At 43.6% G+C, this 18,263-nt stretch overlaps 1 protein-coding gene and 1 non-coding gene across 5 annotated transcripts in view; one reads left to right on the plus strand and one right to left on the minus strand.

Annotated features, from left to right (window-relative positions):
* The window catches only part of znf536 (zinc finger protein 536), a 495,485-nt gene that overhangs the window by 181,964 nt on the left and 295,258 nt on the right, over positions 1–18,263 (minus strand). The window lies entirely within an intron of this gene.
* On the plus strand, positions 1,654–1,845 carry LOC145342738 (U2 spliceosomal RNA). Its single transcript, XR_013886601.1, has one exon. It is a non-coding gene; the product is annotated as a U2 spliceosomal RNA (small nuclear RNA).

Here is an 18,263-nt window from a genome sequence, read left to right on the forward strand (position 1 = left end):
CTAATTATTCACTCTTAAACCTCATGACATAATTACGTCAGCTACAAACTTGTCTTCCAATCGTTGATTCCAGTTTAGCTAAGCCAGTCCTGATCTTACCCAAGCGAAATTGGCTATCCCCAAATTAGTTACTCTTGTTTTTCCCCGTATCTCATTGTGCCCAGTATGTTCCCCTATTGATACTTGATCAACTTGGCCCATCGGAACCAGATCCACCAGCCTCTCCTTCCTCATTACGCCAGCAACATACTGATGTTGAAGATTCTCCTGAATACACTTCAGAAACTCTTGCCCCTCTCGGCTCTTTACACTATTACTATCCCAGTCTATGTTAGGATAATCAAAGTCTCCCATTATTATTATGCTTTAGTTACATTTGAACATATGAAGTAGGAGTAAATAATTTTATATTAGAGTCTAACAACCATTCAATAAGATCATAGCTGATCTGATTGTAACCTTGACATTCCTGCTTAACCCTATAACCTTACACCCTCTTGCTTATCAAGAATTTATCTACCTCTGCCTTAAAAATATTCAAAGGCTCTGCTTCCACCACCTTTTGAGGAAGAGAGTTTCTAAGACACATAATGCTCTGAGAGAAAAATGCTCCCTCCTCTCTCTCTCCTAAATGGTCAACCCCTTATTTTGAAACAGTGACCCCTAAATCTAGATTCTCCCAAAAGACAAAACATCCTTTCTACATCTACCCTGCTGAGATCCCTCAAGATCTTATATGTTTCAATCAGTCACCTTTTACTCTTCTAAATACCAGCAGATTCAAATCTAGTTGTCCAATTTTTTCTCATAAGACAACCTGTTCATTCCAGTCATTAGTCTAATAAGCCTTCTCTGAACTGTTCCTCATGCATTTATATCCTTCCTTAAATAAGGAGATAAACACTGTAGATAGTACACGAGATGTGACGTCACCTACGTCCTGTATAACTAAAGCATAACCTCCTACTTTCATAAAAGTGGGAGCTGAGTGCCAGAGCTTTGCAGGAATAGGCTACCCAGGAAGCAAAGTGACATCACAGGACAGGACACATGGGATAAGTTTTCCATTAAGCTTTTAATTTAATCTAAATTAATCAAAAATAAGATAAGGCTACATTGATTGATTATTAGTGCAGATACCAAAAAAACTGAAGCCAATTTGATACTTTTATCATATAATTATAATGAATGCTCAATCAAGCAGATCTAGAAAGTAAAGTTATAATTAAATAACAAGGAGCTGTAAAACTAAAGAGCTCTGAATTTTTCAGTAAATTAAAATCTAAGGTTTTTAAGATATTAAAAGTTAAGTAAAACATTTCAGTTAACCTCCCTAGAAAATAAAGTGGCGCTAGTTGACGGAAGCAGCTGATTAGTGAGTAATTGATAAGTCTTTTGGGGCAATCTTACCGGCTCGTCACACTGGTCGATCAGCATGATGAGCCCATAAGATCGCAAGAGAGCCGGAAAACCAAGTTTGTACCCGGTTTCTCACCTGTCGCAATCTTACGCTGACTGGCCCCAATCTACCAGCATAGTCAATCTCACAAGCAGGAAGGGTACGAGGCTGATTTAAATATGCATGGCCTCGATTAAGTGTTATTAGTGAGCCCAAGACACAATCCACCCAGGCTCATAGTTTTCACCAGCGAGAATCACTCTCGGCCTTTTGGCTAAGATCAAGTGTAGTATCGACATGCTGCACTTGGTTGAAGTCATTGGGTTACATTTCAGCTTCATTTGAAGCAATTTTTTAAAGCGGCGTCTCGGCCATTTGGCTAAGATGCAAATAAGATCAAGCCCTGGAGGAGGAGCTACACCAACTCCAGTCAGCTTGGATCATGTAGATCAAGCCCAAGACAGGAGGTGAGAGCCCTGTCTTGTCAGCTTGGATCGGGAATGTCCCAACTTGTTGGGACTCTGAATTGGGTTTAATTTGACTTGATTGGATTGGAATAAAGTTTAAAAGAAAAATTGGTCCCCAACAACAGGGCCCACACATGATGGCCTCACTAGTGGCGCCAGAGGCCACTGAGGCCTCCTGGATAATTGGGAGCAGGAGGAGGCGGTGTCCCTTGGGCAGTGCCAGCTTGGCATTGCTAGCCTGGGACCCTGGCAATACCAGCCTGGAACTATGGCAATGTCCACCAAACACCTTGGCACTGCCAGCCTAACAGCCTAACACTTCCTGCCAGGTACCCTAGAACTACCTGTCAGGCGCCAGGCAATTCCAAAAGGTGGGGGCTAAGAGGAGAGGCATGGCCTGAAGGGGACGTACTGCACTCTGCATCGGGAATTGCCAAGGTGGCAACTGCCAGAGGGTGGGTGAAGGGGGTGGTGATCAACCCGAGGGGGAGAGTGGAATTGGCAGTCAACCCGGAGGGGAAAATTGGGGCAGTGATCAGTTGAGGGGGCTAAGATACGAGGCAGCCATGATCAGGGGGAGAGGCAATGACCAGAGGGTGGTCGTGGGGAAGTGACATTCTCCCAGTGCACTGTATACTCTTGACACAGTACATTGGAAGATCAGAGCACATGCACAATTGCGCCCTCTAGCAATCTGTAGCCAGTTTTCCAATGTGAATTGATTCTGTTGACTCCCCATACTGGCAAGAATCACATTTTGCCTCTTTTTTTTCTATGAGTCATAAGATTTGATTTTTCCTCACACTGAAAAAATGGGCCTGAAACTCCCTGGTTTCGTACTTGTTCGGCACCTAGAATTTGTTTTGGTAAAATCACCCCCTCAAGCCTGATTTTATGATTTTCATGCTAAGTGCTGAATCTGGGCGCAATTCAGATCTGACTTGGAAAACTGCTCTCAGGCGCCTCCATACACACTTAGCCTGAAAAAAAAATCGCGAGTGTGAATTGCGCTGTGGGCGGGACTTATTGTGCCCAAAACACTCCTGCTCCAATTGGAGCTTTGAACTGCACAAGATGCGCAGTGAAAAAAATAAATGAAAAATGTGCCCCTGTCACTTATCTGCAGAAAGCAGATAAAGCGGCCCAGGAGCAAAAAACAACAGTAATGGCCCTCACAGCATAATTGTCCCCCTTATCCACCCACCTCCCTGTGACCCTCTGCCCCTTTCCACCCCAACTGATTGCTCAGAGTGGCAGCGGTCCCCCCTGACCCCCGCCGCACCACCCCCTTTCCGAGATCCATCTGGCCCGCCTCCCTCCTCCTCTCCACCCCGTACCAGAGAATTGTCTGGCCTGCCTCCCTTCAATCTCCCACCAGAGTCAGAGAGCCTTACCTCTTAAGAAGCTGGAGTGCCCGAAACAGACCTTTGCCGAGCATATCTGTTTTGCACCGAATCTGGATGGGCGAGCACGATGGTAAAGGGGGAAATGCTGGTAAAGTTGGGTGGGCAGCCCATTAATTCAATTTAAATGCATGCAAATGTATTGCGCCATTTTCGGGCCTTGGTAAAGTGGGCATCTGCATGGACACAGGCATGGATCACGCTAATGGCTTCATGCTCAACTTTATCATGTTTTCGTGTTCATTTTCCGGTGCAACGCAATGGTAAAATAGGGCCCGCAAAGTGTGATTCGTGTCAGTAGAGGGAGTGAATGAAGTCCATTCTCATCAGAAAGCCAGCTGCTCATACTAAAGGGTGTTATTGTGCATGCACAAATCTATGTTCTGTGTGAGAGGACAGAAAGATTTGTCACTGCCTCCCCGACTGGATATTGCCCCTCCCCCATACTCTCGATTACTCACCTCCTTGGCCAATCACTCCCTTACACCCGTGGATATTGTCCCAAAACCCATGTCCCCTCCCAACCCCCGGACAATTGCCGCCCTAATACCTGCCCTGGCCAATCCCGTCTTCTCCGACCCCAACCCCAGGTTAATCGCACGGCATGCTGGGCTGGTAAGATTGCTCCCCAATATATTAATTATTTTGTGGGAAAATTGTGATGATCAGAGATTGAAAAAAGGTGTGGAGTTTGGGACTATTATTGAATGGGGAATTGTGTTGACGTTGCTGGTATTACTCAGGGATAACCGGATCACATTGGGCCTAAGTAGAAAGGGGCTGTTTATGTTGTCGTCTCCCTTCCTGTTCTTCCATTTCTTGTCACAACTGCTCCCTATGCACCTTAACCCCTCTTCATGCCCCAGCTCTTTACCTGATACATGGGCTCTTTCCTCAGACAGGCCGGGTTGTGCAGCATGCAATGTGCAGCAGACCACCCCAGATCTCAGTAACCATTCAGCAGTGGGAGGATTGCTTGAGAATGCATTTGGTGCACTCTGTAATGCCTCTTGTGGCAATATGGCTTCCACTGTGGACCTGCTGTGCACGTGTGTGTAAGTTCTGGAGTTGTCAGCCACATCAGACATAGAGAGCTCTTGTTGCCCAGTACCCAGCCTTTGACTTGGCAGGTCAAATACGGTTGGCAGAGAGGACTGTTCCAGGACAAAGCACTGCCCAAGGTCGCACACCAGCTGCACTTTGAGGGATCAAAATTCCTTATGGTTCATCAAAACAGCCAAGATAACATTATGTGGATGAAAAACAATCTGTGCAATCAATGGCACTTTACACCCCGGGGATGCCTGCAATCTCTGGAGACTCTTGTACTTTCTCCATCTACTTCTCTATGGCAAGGGAAACAGTAAGGTTAAAGATCACAGGTTAACCTGTGATCAGTGCTCCTTCCACTCACATTGTCGGCCACTTTAGGACTTGAACACCAGGTTAGGTGTAAAGATTCGCATTCTAATCAGTAATCTGTAAACTGTCTGTGCTTTATACGCTCTGTCTGAGGCCAGAACTCTCCATTCACCTGAAGAAGAGGGAAACCTCGAAAGCTAGTGAGTTTACTATCAAATAAATTGGTTGGACTGAAACCTGGTGTTGTCAGACTTTTTACCATCTTGACAGCCACAGGCAATAATGTCCTTGCCTAGTTTTGAGGTTGCAGTTCTGATGACAATAATTGGCAGATTTCAGTCACAATCTCTTCTGTGAAGAAATGACACCTCATGCCTTGGCCCGCGCTGACATTGCAGTGAGAGAATTGTTCCTCGAAGATCGTCAGCTGATATGGTGTCCTGCTTAGAGCCCTCCTCCACCCACCCCTTTCCTCTCTTCCCTCTTCTGGAAACTTGAACTGCCCTGCACAGTCTCTGTTCATTCTACTAATCATGTTCAATTCCTGGAGGAAACCCAATCATGCCACAGATATCAAGAAGCATCTTGATTCACCACTTCTAATCGAAGAATCCAGCCCATTCCTGGTGGGTTATACAAACATTAGGCAAGTGTAGGAAAGCCACAAAAACAATTGTGCCAGCCATCGTGAGAAATAATCCAGCAACTAAACCATATGTAGTTCATGTCCCTTTATGTAAAGTTTTTTATAGTTTATTTATTAGCGTAACAAGTAGGCTTACATTAACACTGCAATAAAGTTACTGTGAAAATTCCCTAATTGCCACACTCTGGTGCCTGTTCAGGTACACCATGGCTAAAGCACCTAACCAGCACGTCTTTCGGACTGTGAGAGGAAACCGGAGCACCTGAAGGAAACCCACGCAGACACAGGAAGAATGTACAGACTCTGCACAGACACTCAAGCCAGGAATCAAACTCGGGTCCCCGGCATTGTGAGGTAACAGTTTTAACCACTGCACACAATGCTACCCAGTGCCAACGTACCACCTAGTAGCACTGTTGAGCAGTGGAGTCATTCATTCTTTTCCTCTTTGAGGGTTTATGGTTGGATTGAGTAGTTGAAAAATAGGTTACTGGTATCTCACCAGCACTGCACACTGACTTGCATCACGATCTGTGTGCTTTAGATTTATTAGATAGAATCATAGAATCCCTACAGTGCAGAAGGAGGCCATTTGGCCCATCGAGTCTGCACCAATCACAATCCCACCCAGGCTCTATTCTCATAACCCCATGTACTTACACTGCTAATTCCCTGACACTAGGGTCAATTTAGCATGGCCAATCAACCTAGCCCACACATCTTTGGACTGTGGGAGGAAACCAGAGTACCCAGAGAAAACCCACACAGACATGGCTAGAATGTGCAAACTCCACACACACAGTGTCCCGAGACTGGAATTGAATCTGGGTCCCTGGCGCTGTGAGGCAGCAGTGCTAACCACTGTGCCACTGTGCCGTCCCATATGCAAGTGTAAACTCCTTTATCAAGATGGTGTCCTGCAAACGTTCCATTGAAAGAGTGGGTGTTGCATCTCAGCCATCATTTGAGATGATTGCATTAAAACCTGTTAAGTTAGGTACAGTATGGCTAAATTTAGCCCCCCATGAGACTTAGCAACAAATAGCAACAAATTCAAATAGCTTTTCGAAAAGCTACAAAAATGTAGTCCTATTAACAACTTGTGGTGCTATAGTAGTGGTGGGTCCATGAGTAGGTTCATTGAATAGAAGTTCAAGGATCAAGGTTAAATGTGAATTGCTGCTTACAGTTATGGACACTTGTACACTTGGAAAGTCACTGGAAGAATTTACAGAAATGCATAATGTATTTGTTTACTCGCAGCCAAGTATCTCCAGGAGGAACAATGCATAATCAAGGAAAGTATATCACATATTTACTATTGTTTGCTAAAACGGCCCACAGCAGGATTAGTATTTCCTGTGGTAGTGTGGCCGCTTTAAGGGGACAATCCCCGAGAACCACATGATCAGGCCGGACCCTGTGGAGAGGCAGCATGAGAAACAGAGCCAATCGGGCGAAAGGGCACATGCCTTGGGTCAGGGAGGAACCTCAGTTGGAGATGGGGAGGAGAGTGTGTAGACACGTATTACAGTTCTGTCAGACCCTTGTTTGTATAAATATAAATATTGATGGTAATAAACTCTTTATAACTTGAAGCCTCAGTGTTTGAAGTTATTAACTGGTGATGAGGAAAAAACCTCCATTAGCCATTGGGGGTTCACAGTGTGCAACATCATAACTTCAAAGAAGTAAAGTACATATGTCATTTATTTGGAAAGATTGAGCCATTTGATCCAGAGGTGGAAAGCTGGGGGCAATATATGAAAAGGCTGCCTTATTTCATTGTAGCTAATGAGATCATAGCAGAGGGAAAATGGAAGGTGATACTCCTGTACCCCACAACCTACAGCCTAGTGAGGAGTTTAACATCAACTGATAATTTTACGAGCTTATCATGCTGGTCAATTGGCGTGGCTCGCTGGCAAGATCAGGTGAGAGGCAAAAAAATAGTTTCCTGCCTTTGACAATATAACCAACCCCACTCTGCCTGGGCACAGGGCTGCTTTAAATTGTTTGGGTTCACCTGCCTTAAATACCTCACCAGTTTTGGTCATCACCAGCGAGGATCACATATAGTCCGCAGTAATAGCGACCTGACACGATGACTTTGCTGTTGTGTTCCCCAGTTAAGGGGTGGGGCAAGAACAGGCAGTGCCACTGGCACTGCAATCGAGGCACCCTGGCACTGCCAGCCTGGCACCCTGCCACTGCCCAACAGGCATCAGGCAGTGCCAAAGAGTAGAGCCAAAGCCGAAGGAGTGGGGCCATCTCAGGGAAGTGAGGGATGTACTCTGCATAAGAGATAGGCCAGTAAAGGGGTGTACTCTGCATTGCAGGTCAGAGCAGGCTGGAAGAGGCTTACTGTGCATCAGGGATTGGCTGGTAGGGGATGGAATTGTTTTCAGCAATTTGCCAGGGTGGAAGGAGTGGAATCAGGCCTAGCAATCAGCTGGGGGGTGGGGATCGAGGCCAACGATGGGGGCTAAGATGTCCAGAAGGATGATCAGAGGGCTGGGGGTCATGTCAAGAGGAGATGGAGAGGAGTGACAGGTCTCCCAGTGCTCTGTATTCACTTGTGCGCAGTGCGCTGACAGATTGAGGCACCTGCGCAGTGATGCACCTAGCATCCTGCAGCTGGTTTTCCAATAAGAATAGGTTTGACCCACTCCATCTACTGGTGAGAATCACATTTTTCCTCACTGTTTTCCCAGTGCAATATGATTTCAGTGGGGAGGTCACCCCAAAAACGTGCACAATTCTCTCCAGTTTTTACGCTCATTCAGCATTTAGAATTTTTTTTGGTATGATCTTCCCTTAAGTGTCATAAAAGTCTGAAAACAGAAGTGTTCCAACCCAGTCGTAGAATCATAGAACCATACAGTGCAGAAAGAGGCCCTTCAGCCCATCGAGTCTGCACCGAACACAATCTCACCCAGGCCCTACCCCCATATCCCTACGTATTTTACCCACTAGTCCCTCTAACCTAGTCTTTTGGGCATGTTTGGCACTGCAATCTTCCTATACTCTGGGAGCTTTGCGCTGGCTTCTGGATTGGGGAGGGGTGGGGGGGGCTGCTAGGTAAACCAGGAAGCTGACCTCAGAGCGCTCGGGGGTCACTGCAGGGCACCCCAATCTCCTAGTGAATCAGGAGAGTTCCCCCAACTCCCCCATGAGTATCAGACACCCCCGATCATCAGCGACATTGCTACCCTCACACCAACACATGGATCCCCTGGTGGACTCCCGAAACGCCCCACCTTGCGTAGCCACCACTTGCATAGCCCTTCTCTTCCATAGCTCTCCACTTCCATAGCCTTACCTGCTGACCACTCCCCTTTGCACAGCACCCCCTATCACCCTGTCATACAGATCCAGCCCCACTCAGGCCACACACCCACTCAGGCCACAGTCCCTTGGCACTACCTCTGGTACACCTATGGTGCCCAACCTACAAGGTCTTGCTGATTTTCCAGACCTTTCATACTGATCCTTTTGAAACAGCCATATGTCATCCCATCACTGTCAGCAGCTTGGGGCCATCTTTAAAGTCCAGCTCATGAAATTGGTCCAAACAGATGCTGTTAGTAACTTGTCTCTGGTGACACGTTTTATAGCAATACTCACTTCAATGTGAACAAACCAGTTGGCACTGAATTAAAGTATCGACGATAACTGCTACTTGTTGATAACCAAGTTTCCTTTTTGTCTTTAACATGCACATTTCAAATAAGAAAGAGCCACTTAGTGTGCATGGTTTGTGATCTAAAGTGCTGCGTGATTTGGTTATTTTAACAAATTGCTAAATAACAATAAATTGTAACCATATTAGATATATTATGTTGATTAGCAACTATGGATTGGTTCTCAATATACTCGAGAGTGATTATGTCACAAGAATCAATCCTTTATTGTGGACATTATCACATACTGGTTTTAGAAATGCATTTCCAATTACCATATGTAAAATGACAAATGAAGGTTAAAATAAAGGCCTAGAAATTAACCTGCATTGCATAAACACTAAGGATCCAATATGATGGGCAATTTGCAGGTATTCATTCCATCATAGCAGTACAATGTCGGGACATTAGCTAATGCTGCTTAGTAGGTTTTCAGAATACATGCCTGAAATTGGACTTGGGCTCATTGCCTTAATAAACTTAGCCTTTCCCAAATTGGACGGCAAAATGATCACAGCTTGATTTTAGATTCTCCTGACACTCATCAGCCGAACCAAAGGTACTTTACAGGGATGACTGGAAACCGCCACCTGAAGGGAAAGTTTGAAGTCTTTTACTTGCTTTATTAAGGAGCTGGGAGGTGCACGAGTAAAGCTCATTTTACATGTTTAGGATGTCTTTATATCTAGTCATGGAGCTGTGGCACCCCATCCTATCTCTATGCATCATTCTTGCCACACAGTCAATTAAGCTTTGAGAAGTATGTTCTTCATTTAAGCAAATGGCATTTTGAAAACCAGGCAATAAAATTCTGCAGGTTTCCATGCTATCGTTCATGTTTGAGATCATTCACGTATCCCACGTTATGCTCCCAACAAGCCATTACCATTCACATATTTGTGCGGGAGTGAGCAGTTTATAAGTGGGAGGCGATAACTAACTAAGAATAACAAATAAGAACAGCACAAAATAATTGGTGAGAAAATCATTCTCTGAGAATTGTAAATCTTGCAACCAGTTAATTCTGCATGTGCGCAGGTATGACTATTGAGACCGCGAGAGAGAGTATCTTGCACTAGATAAGTGAGTTAGACGCATGTCGCTGCCTGTTTGCCTGGTCAGATTGCACTCTCAGTGGGTTTCTTGTGTAAAATGAAAAGATTTCACAGTCAACAAATCCCCCTCCTCCGCTAAGCACTGATGGAAACAAAGTTTTAATTTGGTTGAAGATTCTGAGTGTAAGAGAAAGAGATCCAGTAGATTTCAGGTTTTGTTTGTATCGATCACCTTTCTTCAGATTTCATAAATGTTGTGATCTAAATTCCCAAACTAGGCTTCAGCTGAATATTTAGCATGTTGGGAGTTAGAAACCTGAAGGCTAAAGTAATTCCATCAGGCAACTGAGAAGAATGAAACAGTTGCTTTGGTCATCAGTCTTTATTAATGCATCATTTTTACTTATATTCCCTAAGTTGCCTGCCAGTTTTTCCAAGTTTTACAGGTTGCCAAGTATTAACAAATAACAAAAGGATTAAAGTCTTCAAGCACATTTTACTCTTTACACTGTCCCTAATTAGCTCATGTCTTCTTCCATCTTATATTGGTTGCAGATAGATTTTCAAAATATAAGTCCAATTGGTCTGTAATTTCTTGTGTATCACTTTTCCTTTTTTTGAACGGAAGGTAACATTTGTCTTTGGCACAATTCTTGGATTTTTGGAAAATTACAGTTAGTGCATATACCATCAGCTCCTCAGAACCTCCCTCAGAAATCTGGTATATATTCTATCTGCGTTTGGTGACTCTTTTACTTAGAATCTCATTAACGCTTTTAATAACATTTCCTTATGAACCATGGTCTCTAGGGCTGGCTTGTTCACATACTCCTCAGATTTTCCTGTGGCTCTCACTTTCACCTCCTCCTGGAGAAATCCGAGGCAAATACACATTCAATGGCCAGAATTCCCCAATGTTGTATGTTCCGTCACCGCAGTCGGCGAGAACATAAGAACATAAGAACATAAGAAATAGGAGCAGGAGTAGGCCATCTAGCACTTCGAGCCTGCCCTGCCATTCAATGAGATCATGGCTGATCTGATGTGGATCAGTTCCAATTTCCCGCTTTCTCCCCATAACCCTTAATTCCCTTGTCTGTCAAAAACCTATCTACCCGTGACTTAAATATATTTAGCGAGGTAACCGCCACCACTTCAACAGGCAGAGAATTCCAGAGATTAACCACCCTTTGAGTGAAGAAGTTCCTCCTCAACTCCGTTCTAAACTGCCCCCCCTTATCTTGAGGCTGTGCCCCCTAGTCCTGCTGTCCTTTCTGAGCGGGAAGAATCTCTCTACTTCTACCCTATCCATCCCTTTCATTATCTTATACGTGTCTACAAGATCTCCCCTCATCCTTCTAAATTCTAACGAGTACAGACCCAATCTATTTAATCTTTCTTCATAATCTAACCCCCTCATCTCCGGTAGCAGCCTAGTGAACCTCTTCTGCACTCCGCAAGGCCAAAATATCCTTGTGCAAGTCCGGCGACCAAAACTGCACGCAGTATTCCAGCTGCGGCCTCACCAGCGTCTTGTACAGTTGCAGCAAGACCTCCCTGCTTTTATATTCTATCCTCCTCGTTATAAAGGCCAGCATCCCATTCGCCTTCCTGATCACCTGCTGCACCTGCAGACTGGGTTTTTGTGATTCATGCACAAGGACCCCCAGGTCCCTCTGCACCGTAGCATGCTGCAGCTTTTCGCCCTTTAAATAGTAATCCCTTTAAATAGTAAATGGTAAATAGCCCTTTAAATAGTAATAGTAGTAGTAATAGAACTGAGAATTTGCTGCTCAGTCAAATCCCCATTCACAACAATGGAGCAATGCTGGAGAATCCCAGCCACCACAAGATCAGAGAATCCCGAATATGTCCACCACTCCCTCACATTCAAGTGCAATATGGTCTTTCCCAATTCTAAGTGGTTAGGCTAGTTCTTTTCTTATCTACTTCTTCCTATTCCTACTTCTTAAAAGCTTATACAATCCTGTGCCATTTATCCCTGAACTCACTGCTGGTCTTTGTTCATACTTTTTCTTAATATTCTTATCTATCCTTCTGAGCTTTTTTTTTTCAGATTCTTTGCAGATTTTTTTTCCACATTATCCCAATGCAATTTTCCATAGAAACATGAAAAACTGGAGACTAATTACTAATATTCTCATTTAACTGTGGTAAAGATATATTGATGGGATTTTTCAACCCTTTGCATCAGCAACATCCTCAATACTGCCAAAGGTGACGCCTCCCCCACTCCCCCCATCCCCCCCTTCCCCTCTGGTTCCCAACAGCGAGGCAGGCAAACCATGCAAAAACCCATAGATTTCTGTGGAACCATAAGATCCCGAGATCTCATCAGTGGATCCCTGGGGCTCACAGCATTGGGCATGGGAAATCCCGCGACAGGGTGGAGGCAGAGATTCCCAGGCGAAGGGGCATTCCTTCACGTTCAGGTACCAAAGCTCTTTGCAGCATAGCCCTGGTGTAACATTCCCGCAGTCAAATGTTCACTGTTACATAACCTCCGATCACACCATGAGGGCACCAGGCAGTTCCATGCACAGGATATCAATCTCAGGATTTCAATGTTCTTTAATCCACTGGAATGTGAGGGAGTGGTGGACATATTCAGGATTCTCTGATCTTGTGGTGGCTGGGATTCTCCAGCATTGCTCCAGTGTTGTGAATGGAGATTTGACTGAGCAGCAAATTCTCATTTCTATTACTATTACTATTTAAAGGGCTATTTACTACTTAGCTGAACATTGCTACCTGCTGTACTACACAATTGATCGAGCAAGGTGAGGGAGATGCTGTCGAAATCTAGATATATGATAGAACATTGAGAAGTGGTGAAATTAGACTTAAAATCTTTTTCTTTGAAATAACCATGGTGCTTTCAGACCTTGCAGTCCATTCTGTGGTCCCAGATTGGTGACAGCACCATGAAATATTGCATGCTGAGTGATAAGCAGCATGTAGAAGCGGCTGTCTACAGAGGCATGCTTACTTAAATCATTCCCAGATGTCCTCTTTGCAGTTTGGATAATGTGAAGGGAGTGGGGCATTCTTAAATGGCTGCTTCTTGTAATTAAAGCTGAGCTGCATCATTTCAGAAAGAAATATTTCCTGATCGTACTTCAGCACAACAGCATAACGGGAGAGAAGCACATTTGCCATCTTGAGGAGGCAACTCTGGAGTTTGGTAAATGTGGCTACCTTTACTGAGGAACAGCCTCTGAATAGCAGCTGAATGCCTCTGAATGGCTATTTTTACAGTCTACAGAGTGGAGCAGCACATTATCTTACAGCTAAAGTGATAAGTGCCAGTTCAAAACTTTTTGCGTATTTGGCCTTACAATTTTTTTGAAATTTTGTTCCCTTCTCAAGAGTTTCAAAGCCAATGACCTGCATGGTCAGGGCAAGCCCACCTTGCTTGCTCCAAAATCCAATTCAAATTGAATCTAATCTATGGTCCCCTGCCCCATGACTAAAAAAATCCCGAGCTAGCACAAAGAGAACACTCTGCAGAAAATAGACAGATGGATCGGATAGACTTTTGGAGACAGTGAGGTTGGAAACAAGATGGCAAGGGAAGGTTGGTTTAAGCTGAGCAAGTGCCAGCATGAGAAGAATCACCTGAATGTATTTTCTGAAAGTATTACAATGCAATGCATTCATCAAGCTTTTCAGTTTTTGACACTATTGTGGGTGCTTTGGAAGAACAGAACTCAGTATTTCCTCTCCAAATTCCCTCATAATCCTGGAATATACCCTATCAGATTCCCATTGTATAACTCTTGTTTATTTATAATCAAATCTCTCATTTTACTTTTAATTAATTCAATGTTTACATCCTCTTAATATCTTTCTCCTTTGTATACATGGGAGCCAAGTGTTTTGGTCTCTGCCATCTGGTAGTACTTCCTCAGCTAACTCAGCACAGTCCAGCAGTCAACCCTAGTTCTTTCTGTTTTGTGTGGTTTATATTACACAAAGTGATGAAAGTTAACCAGTCTCCTCGCTGAGCTGTATAGTGACAATGGTACTTGCTCGACAATGTACTAGATTGCTGGGAATGTCCTACCCACAAGAAACATGACAAGTCAATTTCCACGCTATTGGTGTCCTCCTAATTGTCGTAGAAGAAGTCGTCAGCAGACACAATGACATTCAGCATCCATACAAGAGCCATTTCTGCCAGCCATTGGACTTGATAGCCAACAATTTCATCATTGGCACATTGCAACTGCACCATATATGATCCACAGAATACAATGCAGAAACTCAACACCATTGTTTCACCAGCACTATCTTCCCTGTAAATAGTGCCAAGGTGAAAACAGCAAAACTGTTGAAGCATCAACACCACCAAGTTTCCCTCCAGGTCACATAATATCCTGACTTGTAGGCATATATTGTGTTACACTTACTGTCACTTGGTCAATATTCTGGGAGTCCCTACCTTACACCTTTGTAAGAGGACCATCATCACAAAGAAGGCACTGGTTCAAACTGAAGGCCCATCACGACCTTCACAAGTTAACCAGAGGTCAGTATTGCTAACATTGACCACATCTCAAGAGCAAATAAAAAGGAGGTATATTTTTGTATTTTGCAGGTGAGAGACCCAAACTTCAAGCAAAACATGGAGGCAGCCAGTGGGAGGGGTCCAGATGGAGAGAAGGGGGACTTAAAGGGAAGGCTCTCCAAATCAGGAAGAAATATCATGGCCAAAAGGGGAGAGGGCAGAATGGGGAAGTGACATTCAAGAGAACGGGAGAGTACAAATGAGGTAATCTGGCTCAGTGGGAGAACACACACAGAGAAAGGGGGACCATGGACACTAAATCAGGAGGAGATTCAACTATGAAAGATATATTCAGAAAGGACAATTATATATGTTAAAAACTCTTACCTTTCGATGAATCAGTTGGATGCTGTAAAGAAATAGAAAAAAATCTACAAACTGTAAAAAAAAATTCAGAAAATGAAAGCTAAGATTTTGTTCTTCAATGCAATTAGAAATATGCTGTAGGTATGTTTAAAAAAAAGGTTGGCTTTTGAGAGGGAGAGCGAACTGTGCTCAGAAGTTGGAAATGTACAAATTCTGAGATATTAGCTTAGTGTCACAGGAGTATGTGTGGTTAATAAAAAATGATTAAATTCAAGCTTCTGCTGATAACATTCTGAGGGTAGCTGAGCTGAATGATTATGCAAGAATGAAGCTTGTTGGTTGGATTCGGACTACCAGATCCATATCTATCTGCTCTGACTCCTCTGGAATGTGGGAATTGTGCAGTTCGTTTTCTCTTTGCAAAAGGATATTCTTTTTTTGATTCAGTTTTAGTAATTTTGCCTGGTGCTGTTACCCTTCCTCTCCTTATGCATTTTAATTGTTCATTCAGATGGTGTTCTATGCCTACCCTTGTAACTTGAGGTTAGACTTGTTTTTGTGCAGAACCAAACAATTTGTCTTTATGTAGCACTTGTGTCACCACAAACCCCACCTCTTCCTCATTAAAATGAATCTTCCTTCACTTTGACCCTTCTCTGGCAGTATTGCTATTACTCTCCAACATCATGACTCTGCGTGATATTTTAAAGAGTTCCAATGCCAACTCCACCCCTCTACACTGCCACTTGTTTCAATAGAGACACGCACCAACCCAGGGACTGGAATGTAAAAATGTGTCACGCAGTGTGTCAAAAGTGCCCTACTGAACAAATGTGCACTTTGCAAACCTATATGTAGCAAGATAATTTTTTTTTGTAAAAAGCCAGAATACAGCCCTGATGATGAATGGATTCAGCACAGCCTCATATAGCTGGTGTTAAGTAAGGCTGCAAGCCATTCTGAGTTTCGGTAACCCAGTGTGCAACAAATACCCCTCCGTATATCAGTTATCAGAACTTGAGAACTTTGATCTAGTATTAGATATTCATATAAATACATACTGCAGAGGGTTGGGGTAGTCACAGTCAATACAGTGGACTGCTAGAATTACATTGCAACATTGCAGTACTGATTTGTGGTGTGAGATTTTCCTTTTACTGTTTCTTAAAATGCAAGGATGAGGAAGACACATATCCATCAATTTAAACTGGACACATATTAAATCAATAAGAATTACATTTGGTGTGACTGCAGAGCATCGGCCGGGGGGAGGCTGAGAGTCTCTTGGATTGTACATTTCAGCGTGCAAGCGGAGAGACTTCAGGTTGGAACGAGTAACCATCCAGAAGAGAACATGCAGGAGCGTTGAGATCTAAGACACTCACAAAGCAGTATCCAGCACTGGAGACTGTTGGGAATGATAAAACCTTGAAGGAGTGCAGTCCGGGCCATTGAGGGATAGGCAAAGAATAGTACAAAGAGTGCAGAAATGCAGTTGTCGTAGGAAAAGCTACAGTCCTGAGAGTGGTGCATGATGTGCTATCTCCCTGGTGCCAGGGGGAAGGACATCACAGAGAGGATGCAGAATATTCTGTAGGATGGGGGAAAGGAATGGGCCAAAGGGTCAGTATCAATGACATAGAGAGGGCAGGTATTGAAAGTCTCATGGGCAAATTTTCAGCAGCAAGGGAGGAAGTTAAAGAGTAGGAACTCCCAGGACCTGAGCCAACAGATATAGAAACAAAAAGACAGATAGGATTAATTCATGGGTTAAGACATGGTGCATGAGGGAGCATTTCAGATTCATGGGTCATTGAGACCGTTCTACAGCAGGAAGAAGCCTGAGTTTTTAGGGATAACGGACATGTTCCTAGCTGCAGGGCTTAGCAATCAATGAGCCTACAGCCTTGGAAGAATGGTGCCAATGCCAAAAGTGGGTGCTGTCACTGCTGGAAGGGGCACGCCAGGAAACCTCCAATTTCAGGCACCCTTTGAAAAGGTATTTATAAATGATGGTCACAGCTGTCAAGCCACATCAATGAAGGGAAAACCCTGCTAGGTTTATCAGTGACAGCAGCTGTAGTCCACTGATGGTATATCTCTGATGTTTATATCCAGAATTCCCTCCCAATCTGCCCCCGCGGGATCAGGAAGCTTCCATCCCATGCCTTAAACCATACCTAATATCTGAATGTGTTGTTTAATATAACAACTCAAAAACAGGTCCAAACCCTATCAAGGTACATAAAACTGTCATCACAAAATGATTATCCAGTACCATGTTCTCACAGAAAACTGCACTGTTGACTATATTGAAAATGTGTTCATGAAGAATTGGGTAAATATTCAACTTGTTGACCATTGTAGAAACTACTTGATTTTTACTTGCATTGAACTACAACAAGGGGCATCAGAATTGCAAGATCCATTTTATGCCCAGGCAGCAATTTGAAATTGTACCCCAACAGGTTTACAATTTCACTACAGGTAGTAACCATAAAAATGTTTCTCTTCAGTCAACTGATGTCTCCCAGCATAGGCCTGTTATATCATATGTACCTAATGGGCACATTTGCAGTCTATAGGCTGACAATATGGCTGATGAACAATATTATTTTCCCCTCAGTTACAGAGGAAAATACTCGCTATCTTTAAAGCACAGAAATTGCATATAGCTCCACAATGTCAAAACAATGATTATAAAAATACGGCTTTCTGAAATTGAGTTACATTCGTTCACCAATTCAGCATTTTACATCGCTTCAAGTAATCAAACAGACTGTGCAAGGGTATTAATGTCACAATAAAATGTCATCAATGGTTATCATTACACACATGGCTTTTCTTCTATTCAAGAAAACAAAGAAAAGGCTTGAATTGACATAGCACCTTATCCTCAGGGCATCTCAAGGCGTGTTGAACTCAGTGAATTACTATTTTAAACACAGACACTGTTGTTACGTAATTACACAGCAGCCAATTTGTCTATAACTCGTTTGACACCTTATCCAAAAGGCAGCATCTCCAAGAATGCTGCACTCTGATGGTGCTATGATCAAGGTTCAGCCTCCATTATGTACTCAACACAAGGACACAAGAAATAAAGGAGACGTAGACCATCAAATGCCATTCAGTGCAATCATTGGTTACCTTGTGCTTCAACTCCACTTTCCTGCCTGCTCCCCATATTTCTCAAATCCCTGAGAGACCAAAATCTGTCCATCCCAGTCTCAAATGTATTCAATAGTAGAGATTTCATTATCCTCTGAGATAGGTTCACTACCCTTTGAGTGAAGTAATTTCCCCTCATCTCATTTCTAAATGATTGGCCTGGGACTGATCCCATGTTTT

This window comes from Carcharhinus amblyrhynchos, chromosome 4, assembly GCF_965287045.1.
Source record: "Carcharhinus amblyrhynchos chromosome 4, sCarAmb.v2.hapA, whole genome shotgun sequence".
NCBI lineage: Eukaryota > Metazoa > Chordata > Chondrichthyes > Carcharhiniformes > Carcharhinidae > Carcharhinus > Carcharhinus amblyrhynchos.